Consider the following 16,564-nt stretch of genomic DNA (forward strand, 5'->3'; position numbering starts at 1 on the left):
TCTTTCATTAATTTTTTCACGCTTCGTATGTGGCCTTGCTAGCCTGTTGATTGCAGGCCTTATTTGTTTGATCAGTGTTTGATGCCTGAAGCACTGTAGTGTTTCTGTATCCATTAGATCAAGAGTATTAAATATTGTCTATGAATACTGATTGGAAATATGCAGTGTCAAGTACCCTCTTGACTTTTACAAAGCCTGCACTGCTGTTCCTGAATATTCACTGTGATAAGTATACCAGTCACTTGCTGTTTTCTTCAGCTTTTTGCCTTTGACTAACGTGTATGTTTTGCTACATTTAAGGAGTGTTCTGTGTTGATATCATTACCAGGGCTGTTTATTTCCAAAGTATGTGGAAAAAAGTATTGGTGGGGATTTACAAAACTAAAAAGTGAGATGAAATTTTCTGGTAAGTTAACTGCAATGCACCCTCATTTTGGCTACAATTATTTTGAAATGTTAATAAATAAGGATATAAAAGGTGTATTCCTTTAAAAAAATTTACATGGCAAGTCAATAGGAAGAATGAATGTGACTTTTTGTTAACTATAACATATGTCTGACATGACTTGCCCCATCAAAACGGGCTAGCAAGTCATTACACCTTCTTTATTCAGTTCCTGAACTTCCTACATTTATACTGGAAGATGTCTCAAAATCTTGACACTCTTTAAAATAAGTAACTGCTTTGTGGAAAAGACTAAAGAACCCCAAAGGATTCTTGGCTCATTGTTGGAACTTCCAAAAGTCATGGTTGGACACTGTTGCGCTTTCTGGAAATTGCAGTATTTATTTTTACCAGAGAAAACGTGGCTAGTTTTAAAGGTAATGGTGTGGGGGAGGCAGGGGAACTCAGGGAGGGAAAAATGCATGTCAGTTTCCAGGCTGCTAACATTCAAATAAATGACAAAGCGTGCAGAATAAACATTAATTTGGGGTCAGTAGAAATGTATTCTAGCATACAGAGTTTAGAAAGTTATTTGGAACATTTTAGCTTTCTTGTACGATGGTTTAAGTAAGTCAAGGTGAAGTATTTCACTTTTTGGAAAAGCCAGTGAGGAAGAGAATGGCACCAATTCAGACTCATTTCTCCTCTGTATGAGGAAGTCATCTTTCAGCCAATCTTTGCTGAGAAAATGGAGAAAACATTAAGCTGTCTGAAATCAGAAAAGGCCACAACTTTGAAAAGAAATGCTATTGATCCAGAAAATTAAGCTACAGTTGTATAGCTAACTAGTGTAGAGCTTTCCTTCTTGTTACCTGTTGTCCTACACAATTTCCAACTTACTTTCACACTGACTGGCTGGTTGCAGAGTGAGCTCTTGCTGCCAGTGTCTGCCTGCAGAAAAAAACACCTGTGTTAGAAAACAGCTTGCAAAAGAATGGTAAGTTTTGGAATTGATGGTAAAATGGGATTTGTTTGCCATGTCTACCTCCTGACCAAAATGACAAGGAGAATATTTTTATGGATTCTCCTGGTCACCATAGTTGAGACAAAGCAGTGTTTTGAGACAAACAGTATGCAATGATGCAAAATAAGTTGAGAATGAAAAGAAACCACAGAAGTCCATTTTGCCATGGTGCTTTAATGCTGGCTTTAATTTTTGTCACATATTTATAAGCAACTTGTCCTTATAATTTTAAAACCATTCAGGCATGGAGAAGAATAATGGAATTCTAAAAGATTGAAGATGACAAACTCTTACATGGCAACCACAAGCAACTGTTGAAAAACTGGATACTTGTAACCTTTGATCATTTTTAATGGTGACAACAGAGCGTCATATACAGAAAATAATTAGTATGAATCTTCTGCAGTCAGGTGCCCAGCATCTGAATTGCTCCTCTTTGCTGAAAAAGATGTTACCTTTCCTTAAACGATTGCATCAAGGAGAGTCTTAATTGAAATAAAATACATTATGTTTGTTATGACAAGAAGTTATTCGCGATTTCTCTTTTTTTCTCTTTTTGCTCAGGAAAAAAGAGCAGGTTTCCTTGCTTCTTCTTGGCTTCCTTGTCTGGCAGGTTTGGGCTAAAATATATCTATTAATGAGTGCAATATGCTAATCTTTTTATAACTTGGGTTGTTGTAATGGTTTACAAAAGAGATTTGGATGGACACAAAACCATTAAAATAAGGAGAAATTAGCTGTTTCATGAAGAAACATCTATTGTCAAACAAGATGTGCTGGAAATTGAAGGAAAATCTTTTAAAATGCCGTAGATGTATTGACTGTCCACCTGATAAATACAAAAGTAGCCTTCCTGATATATCTGAATAGTAAGAGTTACCCAGATAAATCTGTAAGTTTTTCACTTAAAACTTTAAAATGGCTTGTTCTTAGAAGACATTTCAGTAGCTTCTTTTTATGTTCTTTTCTATGTTGTTTTCTACTCAGTCTTTTTCCTCCTGTTTATTAATCCCTTGTGTTTTTCCATGTCAAGATAAAAAAAAAAACATAAGTGGAGAAAGAGAGAGAAGGAGGAAGAACAGGAGTAGAGAATCCAATCTCCTGGATAATTTCCAACGTTAAAAAGACTGGAAAGACCCTTAACTGGTCTAATGCGGCAACCCAGGCTGAGCAACCACAGAGCCCTGGTGGTGAAGATTTGGTAGGAACTGTGTGATTTCTTGCTTTCATTCTAGACTTGCTCCTCTGAGAGCTCCTGGACTCTTTGCTCTTCTCTATTGTGTTAGTATGTGCCTACTGTGATAAAATTTATGTGTGATGGGTACAGGGGATTCCAAATTTTGGAGAAAAAACCTAAGTATACCTAGTGTTGTATGCATCTAGAAAGTGCATGTGATTGAAATGGACTCACTTTCTCACTTGATGTTTCTGATAATTAGCTAACAGTTTTGGTGAATATCTGACTGATTAATTAATTGTTACATAGGGATAGTTCTCTGTTTGTGCCTGACTGGCTTGGTTATTATTCTCTAGATAGAAAGAGACCTAGTCAAGAATAGAAATACACCAGACGCTGTATTTTCTATATAAAACATAGTGTTTGATCAGTAGTTAGGATGACTCCCTAATGTCATTGTTTGGGCCTGGAATTTGTTTTAAAGCCTCTAATTTCTTTTTGTCTTGTTATATGAAGGTGAAGTAAAATGCATTGCTCCTAGTAGTATTCACCTCTGTAAGCATATTTGCTTACAGACTATACATCTCTCTCTATAAGTCCACTTAAAAGCCTAAACAACACCTTTTTGCATGTGAACTGGTCTATTATTAAGAGAAAAAGACATTTACTCCAAGGAATGGGAATAAATAACCAAAATAAAGGGAAGAGTGTGTTCTCTCTGCCTGTAACGAGGACTGTTTTGTAGGAATATGTTTATAAAAAGCAGTAATCCATTTCTCCTTAATCTGAAAATAGGTATGCATTTAGGATTATTCTTTTATATGGGCTTTAATACCAATTCTTAATATATTTCTTGAAGAAAAACTCTAAGAACTTGCAGAAATTTTCAGCTGCCTCCTATAGTAACTATCCCAGGCACCTAACCTAAGGTGAGGAAGAGGGTATGCTCTAGGTGAAATGACATACGGAGTCAGAGCAAAACACAGCTCTGTTAATGATTTATTTTCTGTGGTGTAGTATACTGGAAATCACTAAAAAATTTAAAGTTCTCTGTGCAGCCCCATGTACTGTCAAAGATAACCTTCTAGTGAGCTTCCTTGTCTTTAAGCTGAGTGGTCTGTAGAAGGCTACAGATGTCCTCCCTGGAACCCAGCTACACCAGCTGAAGACAGCCCTGCTGTGTTGCTCATCATCTTGTCGCCAATACTGTCTTACAAGTCCGTGTCTGAAAGAAGGGTTGTAAGACTACTTCTTATATTGCTTCAGGCAAAGTCAGCTGGGCAAGAATAAACACCTGATGAAGGTGGTTTGAGTTATCTTAATTGGCCTGGATCGTGTGAGTGCCTCATAACCCATACCTTCCACTGGAAAAGCCATTGGGAGTGTGTGTTAGATGGATGGTAAAAAAACAGTCGAGGGACAGGTAACACCTTCAGTTAGCACTGATATTTGCTAAGGTGGATGTTGATTCATTATGAAAAACTTAACATTTCTTTAGGTTGATAGCATTTTTGACCTGTGCCGTGTTCACATCTGGAAGGTATAGTCTGTAATTTATGCTTACAAGTGCCATTTTTGTGGTCTGCTTCAATATCCCCTTTAAATTGCACAAAAACGATACAGAAAACATGCTGAGGCAACAGGCAATAATAGCAAACAGTCCTTAACTTCTCCTACATTGCATTGTGTATTCTTGCTTATCAATTCTCCATCTGATTCTTTCTTCTTTTTTTTTTTTTTCCTGCTACTGTGTTGGTCCTGTGCTGACTCCTCAACTGTGTAACTAGGGTATTCACACTTTCAAGCTGCTTTTGAACACAGCCACATTCATGTCTCTGAAACGTGAGCATGCTACATGCACCTCTTACTGTGTTAGGTTTTTGGCATATCAAGCTTTTTTAGAAGCCCAGCCCAATGCTCTGATGGCTGTTGCTGTTCAGCATAACGTGTTTCAAACTCAGCTAGTATAGAGTTGTCCATGACTGAATTCCCCTTAAGAAATCTGATGGAGACTTGGGGAATGAAGGAAGCGGGATGGGGGTGAAGGCTGTTAAAAAAGGCTGTTAATACATAAAATGTACTCCTCAGTATATTGTCTGTCACTGAAATGTTTGGGGTATATATTTTGTTTGCAAATTCTCCACCTTATTACCAAGTATTTCCTGGGACAGTCTGACAATACTAGCAACTGCAACAATTTTTACAATGTTTTCAATATACGTTTGAAAGCAACAAGCACTTAATGCTGCTTAAATTGCTAGTTAAACCACGTTTCCTTCTTTTTGAAGTGGCAAGAAAAAAAGATACTGCTTGAGGGGACCCTTTTCTGACAATCACTGCCAGCCATGAGTCAGTCTTTTAATACCAGATGGAGCTGCCTTTATGCAATCCCATATGTCTATAGGTGAATGCAGAACTAACCAGAACTCCTGTCCTGCAGGCCTCAAGGCAGGTGCCAACCTGTCTGATGCAGTTGGTAGCCCTTTGGAAATGCTCTATCATGTGTGACAGCCATTTGCTTCATACAGGAGCGGTGGTATTTTCAAAAAATATTTCCCCTCTGAATTGTTTTATGCAGCTTCACTAGAAATTGGGGGGTGGGGGAAGAAAGCCAGTTCAGAGCTTACTTTAAGAGGGGGGGGAGAGGAGGTACCACTTTTCTCCTCCACCTTCCTATCTTTTAAGAAAAAGGAATTTAGAAAGCTCTGGCTGTCATTCTCTGTGCTTTTAGTGCAGAGTTGGGGTGGAAGTAAACACAGCTTTTCCACAGGGTAGAGAGGAATGGCTTTGTGATCTGAAATCGGTGGCTGAAATGACAAAGCACTATAATAGTTCTGTATCTGTCATGAGGAGTGTGGTGGGTTGACCCTGGCTGGATACCAGGTGCCCACCAAAACTGCTGTATCACTTCCTTCCTCTACTGGACAGTGGGAGAAACTATAACAAAATGCTCATGGGTCAAGGTGAGGACAGGGGGAGATCGCTCACCAATTACCATCACGGGCAAAACAGACTCGACTTGGGGAAATCAGTTTATTACCAATCAAATCAGAGAAAGATAATGAGAAATAAAACAAATTGTAAAGCACCTTCCCCTGATCTGGGTTCAGCTTCACTCCTGATATTCTCTACCTCCTCTCCCTAAGTAGTACAGAGGGATGGGGAATGATGGTTGTGGTCAGTCCATCACACATTGTCTCTGCCATTCCTTCCTTCCTCCTTGCTCCCTTCCCCTGCTCCAGCATGGGGACCCACCCACAACAGACAGTCCTCCCTCAGCTTCTCTAATGCAGGTCCTTCCCACAGGCTGCAGTTCTTCATTAACTGGTCCAGCACCAGTCCTTTCCACCGAGTGAAGTCCTTCGGGAACAGACTGCTCCATCGTGGGTCCCACATGGGCCACGGGCCCTGCCAGGAGCCTGCTCCAGTGTGGGATCTCCTCGGGGTCACAGCCTCCTTCGTGCATCCACCTGCTCCAGCATGGGGTCCCCCATGGGCTGCAGGGAGATATCTGCTCTGCGGTGGACCTTCACGGGCTGCAGGAGAACAGCCTGCCTCAATGCGGTCTTCACCACGGGCTGCAGGGGAATCTTTGCTCTGGTGCCTGCAGCATCTCCTCCCCCTCCATCTTCATGGACCTCAGTGTCTGTCGGGCTGTTGATCTTCCATATTCTCACTCCTCTCTCCCAGCTAATGGTAATAGTGCCCAGCCATCTTCTTTTCCTGCTTAAACATGTTACCCCAGAGGTGCCACCACCGTTGCTGATGGGCTCAGCCTTGGCCAGCAGCAGGTCCGTCTTGCAGCCGCCTGGCATTGGCTCTGCCGGACATGGGGGAAGTTTCTGGCAGCTTCTCACAGAGGCCACCCCTGCAGCTCCCTCACTGCCAAAACCTTGCCATGCAAACCCAATACAAGGAGACGAAATTCCTGTTATGAACTCAGTACTTCTTATTCAGATGGGACAGCTAGGTCTGTTTCTGTGTATCTCCAGGAGTCTAGGAAGAAGAAAATACACTTCTAGTTAAGGTGGCTACCTTCACTTTTCCTGGCTCAAGCCTAAATAATCTGTCTGCAGTATATAATTTTGTATTGTAACCAAGGTTGACGTTACTCTGAATATATTTTTATGCAAACCGTTTAACTTTGAGATTGTAAATACTATTATTTTTACAACAATTAACAGGGTAGTTGGACTATGGCAGACTAATGTAAAAAGCTGCTATCTAAAGTGACTTTAATATCCTAGGCCAAAGTTTGGATTTACTTGTGTGCTGTCTCGTTATGACTAAATCATGATGCAGTTTAATTTTGTGAGATTTTGTGCAAAAACTGCACATGTGAGCAAAGTAAAACAAGGAATTAATTCATCCCCATGGGCAGGCAGGTGTTCAGCCATCTCCAGGAGAGCAGGGCTCCATCATGTGTAATGGTTTGTTGGGAAGACAAATGCCATAACTCCAAACATCCCCCCTTTCCTTCTTCTTCTCCAGCTTTATACGCTGAACATGATGTCATATGTTCTGGAATGTCCCTCTGGTCAGTTTGGATCAGCTGTTCCAGCTGTGTCCCCTCCCAGCCTCTTGTCCCGCTGGCAGACCATGGGAAGCTGAAAAGTCCTTGACTAGTGTTAAGCACTACTTAGCAACAACTAAAACATCTCCACGCTACCAACACTTGTTTTTAGCACAAATCCAAAACCTAGCCCCATAGTAGCTACTATGAAGAAAATTAACTCTACCCCAGCTGAAACTAGGACAAGAGTTCAAGGAGTTCTTCCAAATATGCATAGATCTCTGAAAATATGATATGAGTTTCTACTTTCCATTTATAGGTGCAAAATTATGACATGAATTGGACTTGGGTGTTTTTATGGTGTAGGTGTCTTTTCACTACTCCTCAGCTGGTACATTCAAGAAAGAGCTATAAAGAGAGACACGTTTTAAGGGCGGACTTTCATGTCCTCTATAGCTGCCTATGTAGAGTGTGTGTGTATTTGTCAGTGTGAGTGTAAACAAATTGTATTAGCTGAATAAGTTGAAAGGAGACACTATTATAAAAGTTTTCAGGTTGTGTGCATGTACCTTGCCTTATCCAATAATTTTTAATACAATTGTTCCATCGTAGAGCTATTGAACTTGGCAAACCTTTCTTTTTTGGATAGTAACTCTTTGCTTATTTGATTCAAAATCAACAGAAGCTTTGTTATAAAAATAACGAAAAATCCATTTCCTGAATGAGTTTTAGATTTTTCACTGAAGTCTCCAATATTCGGTGTATTTTTGCTCACTTATTACTATGGCTCAGAAGCAGTCAGCAGCAAAAAGTTTTTCCTTGGGCCTTTCATACTTCTAACTTGGCAGAATGGGATATAGAACCTTTACTGTGGTGGTGAGTCAGATCAATAATATGCACACTTGAAAGAAAAGATGGCTTCTGCCATGTGAACTACAAATGTTTGTAAGTCCATGGATGGTTTTCAACATATTCACCTTTAACTGCATACAAAATCACAGGCTGGTGTGTGTTTGCTCAAAGCCCTGTCCAAACTGGCTTTGAATGCTTCCAGGGATGGGGCATCCACAGCTTCTATGGGCAACCTGTTCCAGTGCCTTACCACCCTCACAGTAAAGAATTTCTTCCTAATATCTAATCTAAACCTACTCTGCCTCAGTTTAAAACCATTACCCCTTGCCCTATCACTACACTCCCTGATAAAGAGTCCCTCTCCATCTTTTCTGTAGGATCCCTTTAAGTATTGGAAGGCTGCTATAAGGTCTCCCTGGAGCCTTCTCTTCTCTAGGCTGAAAAAAACAAACTCTCTCAGCCTTTCTTCATAAGAGAGGTGTTCCAGGCCCCTGATCATCTTCATGGCCCTCCTCTGGACTCGCTTGAGCAGGTCCATGTATTTCTTATGCTAAGGGTTCCAGAGCTGGACACAGCACTGCAGGTGGGCTCTCACCAGAGTGGAGTAGAGGGGCAGAATCACCTCCCTCAACCTGCTGGCCACGCTGCTTTTGATGCAGCCCAGGATTCAGTTGGCTTTCTGGGCTGTGAATGCACATTGCTGGCTCATATTCAGTGTTTCATCCACAGCAGCAGCTGAAGTGTGTAGTGTGTTGTCTTCTCCATATGCACTTTTAAAACCTACTGAGCCTGTAGTGATAGAACAAAAGATTGCAGGTATCGGTCTTTACTTCTACTGGGAACCTTTAACACACTTCAGAAATTATCTCCACAGGGTGTGTGTCTTTTTACATATAACCCTTCATTTTTACTAGGTGGAAATTGAAATTTAGTTTGAGCTGGAACTGCTCTGTATTTCTCGGTTGTCTATTTCAAGTTATCTTTTTCTTTTGACCACCCACAAGTCCTCTCTAGTGGTTTTTCTCCAGCAGCTCCCTGCTGCTCCAAGGCACTCCAGGCTGTTATGTAGCAGACAGATACCGACAGAGCGTGGGTGTAGAGCAGCAAGTGTGCTAATCAGCTGTGTGGCCCTTGTTATGTCAGAAGCACCCCTTGCCCCTGAATACACACCCTGAAGTGTACTAATGCAAAGAGAATATAGACTACTCGGTGTGAAGGCAAGGAAGAAGGGAACATCTGGAAACACCATAATGAGCAATGTACTTTACTAAAATAGGCTTCTGCCGAAAAAAAAACCACCAACCTGTCTAAGTAGAGTCTCTTGAGATATGCAGACTCTCTTCTTCCAGGGCTTTCTCTCGCATCAGACAGATAAAATGTTCAGAAAGCAAATGTGGCTTATATTAACATATTGTGTTTTTTTAAGTGTGAAAGAAGACTTGTTATCAGATAATCAGCCAATTCTCATACCAGAGATGTAATGAAGTTGGCATGATTTGCATCATATTGAGGATGTGTGATTAAAATTCTATTCTTATAAAGATTTGTTCCAGAGAATAGAAGCATGTATGTGATTGCTCAAAGTCCAGAACAAATCATCAGAAATGCACTGGTTCTGTTTCATAATTGAAGTGCCTATGTTCCTTTTTGCTTCCTTCAGAGACATGTCTTTTCAATTCACCCCAACTGTACACCTTATTTTCAATACGTTTTCCTGTTGCATAAGAGATAAAAATAGTGATTACAGAAATTTCAGAGGAATTTCTAGTTTGAGCAGGAATGGGTCAGGAAAAGATGATGTAATATACTGTAGTATAAAAATGTATCAGTTACTTTAGTACAACCTGATTCTATAGCTACAGAAGATCATTGCCATCTTAAAACGGCTTGCAGGCCGCACTGAAGTGAGTTGATGGTTTTACATTTCTGCTTTGCAGGTCTCTGTACTGAAAGCAGCAGTCTTGCAGCTATCTTTGTTAATTATTCAATGAAAGAAGAAGGAGTGAATACAGAAGTGTTGATCCACAGTCCCATGTGTACAACCGTACAGGTTTTCTTTTCACAGGTTTTGAATATATGGCGCCACTACAGTGAATCCAAACTTTTGATGGCATATTTTACATGGACTCTGAATAGGACGTTGGAGAGGATGAACATCTCTCAGGCATAGTTGGCATTCAGAGAACAAGAAAGCTAAACTTGTAATGTGGTTTTTGGCATGAGAGCTTCTGGATAGACCTCAAACAACCACAAAGGCAGATAAATGAACAACAACACAGGATATTCTGGAAAAGCATGGGATACTATTTTTGCCTAAGTGGTCTGATTGAATAAAGGAGGCTCGCTTTCCTTCAGATGAAATAAATACTAATGGAGCTGCTAGCAGCTCCATCCACCTTCTGCTTGAAGCTATGGAGCCATTCCCCACCAAAAAGCCTTTTTAAGCATCTCGGGTTTGTCCGCAGTCAAATTTAGCAGCATGTATCATCAATGGGACTGTGTGGGGAATGTTGCAGAAAGCTGCTAACGGCTGAACTGTGGCTGTTCCCCAAACGTCACACCACAGATAAACCGGAGCAGCCAAGTACATACATCAAAAAAACCTTCTTCTTTTTCAAAAGATACAGTATTAGGACTACATAATGCAGGTTGCCAGAAGCAAAGTTTCAGTGGTAGAGACTGCAATTGATAGGTGCAGCAGAGTTGCAAAGACTGTGTGGATAATGGCAGACTGTGCTGGCTTGGCTACTTCACTGCAATTTTTTTTTTTATTTTCATAATAAAAGATAAAGCCATTACACTGCATGCAGAACCCTCCAGAATAGTGAGTTTTGTTGGTTAAAAACCACAAAACTCCTCCCATACTTCTTGCAAGTTTTCTTGTAATAGAGATTGAAGATGGTAACTCCTACTTAACTGTACCTATGGCAACACTGGAACACAAGTGTTTGCCTGATGTATAAGTGATTCTCCGGGTTTAGCCTTGAATAGGCTTTCAAACTGTGAATGCAAGATCCCTGTTAGCCTATCCATCCAGGACACTAAAGTCTGGGGTACTTTGTACACTGTGATCTATATGTAATTTGTTTATCTTTTCTGTTGCTGCTTCAGTCCTAAGTGTTTCAAAGCATGAAAACGTAAAGTTACTACTGAGAAAGTAAAGGTGAAATAAAAGGTCAAACCTTTCAGTACAGTGGCAGGTAAACAGGGATTTTAGCTGCCACCTTTAAATTTGTGGTAGGTTTTTTTATGTTGTTAAGTACTCTGCTTCATGTCCTCTTTCACTCTCTTTTCTGAGACAGTTTCAGACTAGAAGGTATTTAAGGTGTTTTAGTTTCGACTGCTGCCACCTGTGCTTACGCTGCTCTACTGTCTTGCACTTCATGGTCAGACAGGTTAGTCGCCTGGATTTTGCACTGAAATGGAAGAAAAGCACTCACATGGACAGAGATTGGTCTTGGTGATTAAATGTCATATGATGTGAATCACCATCCAAAGAGCAGCTCATGCAGGGAGTTCAGTTTCCCTAAGGACAGCTGACTCACTTCTGATCCCCTGCTCATCAGAGAGCTGATTGAGAGCCAAGGCTGTTTGAACAGTCTGTGAGTTATGGCTAACGCTTGGACTGTAACAAGGAGGCTCTAACTAGGCATGCAAACCCAGCCTGTTCCCATGCGGCTCTGCTCAGCTGGCAGCCTGCTTGGCAGGCTTTTGCTGAGTGAATTGCAGTGAGCTGTTCGAAAAATGAAGGGATGTTGCATGGAACAGAGGGTTAAACGCTGACTGTGTATGAACTAGAAACTGTCTTCAGGTGTAGGCAGTAGAGTGGGAAGTGAGTAAACAGAAGCACTGGAATATATGCAATACTCAGACATTATGGGATGGAACCAGTCCATTATCTCAGCACAATTCATTTGCATCTTCACTCAGTTGACATACTTGGCTGCCTCTTCACTGAAAAGAGGATCATTTGGAGCTTGTATAAAGGAAAAATATGGACTTCAACTTCTATCTACACTTGCAGAAGCTCAAAAAGAATATTCAATGTATGCTTGATTATAATGCATGGTTTAAGGCCTGTTGCTAAAACCAGTGTAGGAGCAGAGAACCAGCCTGAAGTGTCAAAATAACCCCTAGCAGTCTCAGGAGCAAGGAAACTATTACCACTGCTGAGGACAGAGTGCAGCAAGGATGCCTGGGCTTAGCTGAGCGGTAGGGATGGAGTCATCTGGAAGTGACACAGTGTGGTTAGCTCTTTTGGCTGGGGTCATGTCCTCCTGTCCCCCTCCTTTAAAGACAGGCTAAAAGACATCTCACTATCTTGTAGGTGCTAAGAACAGTCAATTCAGCTTGCACGTTGGGCTTTGCATAGTTACATTTTGAACCAGGGGAAGACAGGAAAAATTACAATATATTGTCCTTGCTTCTTCAAGTAGGCTGGGAGGCAGACCTTCACTCAGCTATAACTGAGTGTTTCCACACTCTCTTGAGGGACTCTGCAATTGCATGTGATTGGGAGGTGAATAGAAATAAATGCCTTGTGCACTAAGGTTGAACATAGTTCATTTCCCTGTCTGAATCCGTTGGGCTGTACTTAACGTGTAAGGAACTTCTGTGTGCTGCAGGTTGCTCTGAGCAGTTATCTACCCAGGATTTAACTCGCTCACAGCATTATGGCAAAGTCACTGGGCTGGAATAGAATTTGTTGGCTCATGCTGCTGTCCCATGGCACAGTTAAATATACCTATATTTCTACTTAAGATAGAGGTTTTTCTAGGAGGCCATGGTGCTTCCAGTCAGCATATCCCACTACACTAACTCCCACACTGTTAAAGTTGTCCTAATATCAAATTGTTCTTATTGAAATAAATGGATTCAACTCAGTGCTCCGAAAGTGGTCACAGCCTTGCAAAGGAGACGTTCCACTATTTAAATTCCGTATATTTGAAATATTATCTGTGTTAAATATTGAGGAAGAGACTTGAAGTTACTTGTGAATCATTCACTGTTGTGAGTGGTGATTTCCTTTGTGAGCTTGAATTATGCAAAACTATAAAGAGCTTTCTTGCTTATGTCTATGAAATTTTGATGGATAATTTATTTCATCCATAGATCAGTGCTTGGGAGTCTGGCCTTTTATAAGTGGTATTTAGGGTCCAGATGAGCCAAGATAAAACATACAGGTACAAAAGGCAATCTTGTTATTCCTGCTGCACAAAACTGTTGAGTAAAGTGTCCCAGATATTGTTCTGCTATTTAGATGATCATGGTAATGTCAGTGGAACTGATTGTTGTGGAAACCAATTTCCTTCCATTCTTTTTCGGATACCACATTTGTCAATCAATTTACTAATTCAACTGAAAATTAATTTGAATTGACATATTCTGAATTCACTTAGGAGCCACAGTCATGTGCACAAAATGGTATTTTTAACCTGCAGTTGTCTTCAAGAACTGTCCAGACCTGTGCAAAGTCCTCAAATCTCTTTTTTTTTTTCCTTAAGTGAGCTAAATGGATTCACACATGGAAGCATTACTTTTGATGTCTGATTTTTCACTTTTGTTTCCACTCTTAATGATACCCTGTCTTAAAGGTATATGTATCTGCTGCTGTTCATACTAAAACTTTGTAGATGAAGGCTGCAGCAGAGACACCATTGCTCTGCTAGCTCTGCATTTCATTATATTTTAGATAGAAAAATGACTCATTAACAGCAAATGTTGCTTTTACTAGGCTGTGTAAACCAGAATATTTAAAACTATCCTTCTCTTTTAGTCTATCAGCAGATAAAATGTCAGATAATGAAATTAGTGCTATCATGTCTGTAGCATACCTTATTAACATTTAAAAGAAAATTACTTATTTAACTCTAGTAAATAAGAAAAAAAGTAATTGTAAAACAAAAACATGTTTTCTAGATTCCTGTCCATTCTATATTACATGTATTCTGCTTCTCTGTGGTTATTTCATGCAAGCAATTGGATCTTTCTTCAAGTACACCTGACAGAGAAGAGAAAAGTAACTTCAAAAAGCATAACTAGTTCCATTTCCCCAAGTGTGGTCTGCAAAACTGTTATACAAGTGCTACTTTGAAAACATCAGGTTTTTTTACAATGCAGTTTAAGTAACCCCCCTGTCCCGCCCCGCCCTGTACACTCTGCTTTTCTGTATGTTATGTTTTTTAGTAAGGTACAAACCTAGTCTAAAAGAAGATGATCTCCTTAGCTGTCTTCTTGGTCCATTTGTCAAATGGAAGAAGTGGTACAGCATTTTAGAGCACTAATATCATTGCCAGACTTGTTACTGTGTTTGATGCATAGAAAAGCTATACTGGAAGGAATACTGAGTTGTATTAAAAAAATCTGAATCTCAGCTGGATGTCTGGTTCAGAACTCTGAAAATACCCTATGCCCATTTTTTGGAAGTAACTAGTATCCCAGGAGACAAGGTCCTTCATCAACAGAGTCCCACAGATACCTACAGACTGAGCTAAGCAATTCCTGAAACTTCAAACAGTGCTTATTCCTGCAAAACCTATTGAAATCAATGGAAGGCAGATGCCTTGAAGTTTTCAAAGCTCTCACTCGGTAATTTTTGCGACTAGTAAGTCTCTGAATATCTTTGATATAAAGTTTTGGTCTTTTTTCCCTGATGTATATGAACAAGAACCAAGAACCGATGAAGTCTTTATATAATAATGGAGAAAGAAATTGGAAATCTGAGGTAACAAATTTTTTTTAAAGGGGAACTTTTTTAAGAGATGTAATAAAATTAGATGGTATTAAAATTGTGGTATTAGTGGACATTTAACAAAACCATCAGAGAAATAACTGATTTTTGGAAATGTTTATTACACAGCTACTTAAAGGCACTTTCTAAAACGCCAGTGTTCTTTAAGGTCACTAATTACTTCCAAGTGTGGTGTCATGATTCATAGCAACTTGAGTAATGGTGTGTGAAAAAAGACTTTGTTTATATACATGGAGATAGGTGATAAGAGATAGTTCTTATTTCTAGACCAATGATACCTAAAATGTGCTTGGCTTTTTCAGTTGTCAGAGAAAATAACTTCTCATCTTTATTTTTACTAGAAAACCAACTGCACACTGACCAAAAGGGAATAGTGTTTGATCCGCATTTTAAGGGGCTGGGGTGTATGTGTGTTATTTTTGCAGAAGTTTTGTTTTTAACATCAAACAAATGCATATGAAAATAGAGCAAAATTTTAATGCATTCTGTTTTAATGGAAACCCATCAAAAGCTCTGGCTAGCAGTACTCAGATTTGTAAGGGACCAGTGTTACTGGGGGGGAGGTTAGTTTTCCTGTGTTTAAATGTAACGCAATCTTCCTGTGTGTAAGCATAACCAACTGGGTAGTGAAAACCACACATCATTTTAAACCTGTCTGATGCTGAAGCCCAGGTTAGACATCCAATCTTCCCACACAGCTGGAGAAATGTAAGATGCTAACTTCACAGATAGTCACTTGATGTTAGCCGTAGAAATAAAGCCGGTTGAGGGCTCATCTGCCCCATCCCACCTTAGCCAACTTTTTCCCATGCAGCAATTTGCTGTCCTGTCAGCTGCACCAAGAGACCAGGCTGCAAACCAAAAGCACTGCAGTGATGTGGATTAAAGCAGCCCTCTACAAAAACATGTAGTAGGGAGAGGCATCTTTGCTTCCTTCAGTGATCTAGTTTGAAATGTTGTCATGATGGCTATGGCTCTGTTGTGTTAATATAGCTGTGTGGAGGCAAACCCCAGTGACACACAGCTGGAATAGTAGGGATAGGAGAGTTTTAAACTTCCTTTGCTAAGTGTCTGGTACCTCTACCCTCAGATAGTCTATATTGTTCACTGGAAGAGCCAGTGGCTATATATGTGCCTTACATCACTCAGTTATAACCCTCAGTCAGATACATGACGTAAAATGGTGTGAATACTCTCTCTCTGTGCTACTATCTTTTTCGTTACAGGAATAAGCTATATACAATAACATAGGAAATGGGGAATTTGTAATGCAAAACTTGTTCCCCATTAATTTCTAGGCTTTGTGAAGACTATTCTAGAACACCTTAAAATGGAAATAATTCATTAGATAGAAGTAATAGTGATATGTACTTTTGCTTTTCTCCAGTTTACAATGTAAGAATTTCCTTTCTTGCCTATTTTGGCATAATTGTTCTATGGTAAAGTAAAAAGGTTTTGAAAATGCTAGATATTTTGAAAACCTCAAACGAATTGTTACACATACTTTTGGAATATATAAAAGATAAGTTGGGAGATATACTATTAATAAAAGGGATTAGTTTTGTCAAGGAAAGACTTGATCTGTCATTAGCTGCCCCAGTGCTTAACTCAGCTTAACTCTGCTCATGTTCTTCAATTCACCCAGGGAATGCAACGTACCTTAGACATGATTATGCTAAACCTATTCTGCTCACAGATTCCTATCCTTACAAAGAAGAATGAATAAAGAATTAAACGGAAAGCTTCTGGAATCATAGCATTGATTTTCACAGAAAAACGAATATAATATATATCTTCATATTTAAAATATCCCAATTTTTCTAAGAGGGAAACAAAAAAGGTTATAGTATTGTTAGATAGCA

General features: G+C 39.8%; 1 protein-coding gene across 1 annotated transcript in view; it reads left to right on the top strand.

The window, feature by feature from the left end:
- The window catches only part of PDE4D (phosphodiesterase 4D), a 613,857-nt gene that overhangs the window by 38,400 nt on the left and 558,893 nt on the right, over nucleotides 1-16,564 (top strand). Inside the window, exon 2 of the mRNA XM_075078147.1 lies at nucleotides 2,443-2,610. The gene's annotated coding sequence lies outside the window, so the exon portion shown is untranslated. The remainder of the gene's footprint in view (nucleotides 1-2,442; nucleotides 2,611-16,564) is intronic.

The sequence above is a fragment of the Phalacrocorax aristotelis genome, chromosome Z (assembly GCF_949628215.1).
Source record: "Phalacrocorax aristotelis chromosome Z, bGulAri2.1, whole genome shotgun sequence".
NCBI classification, from domain to species: Eukaryota; Metazoa; Chordata; class Aves; order Suliformes; family Phalacrocoracidae; genus Phalacrocorax; species Phalacrocorax aristotelis.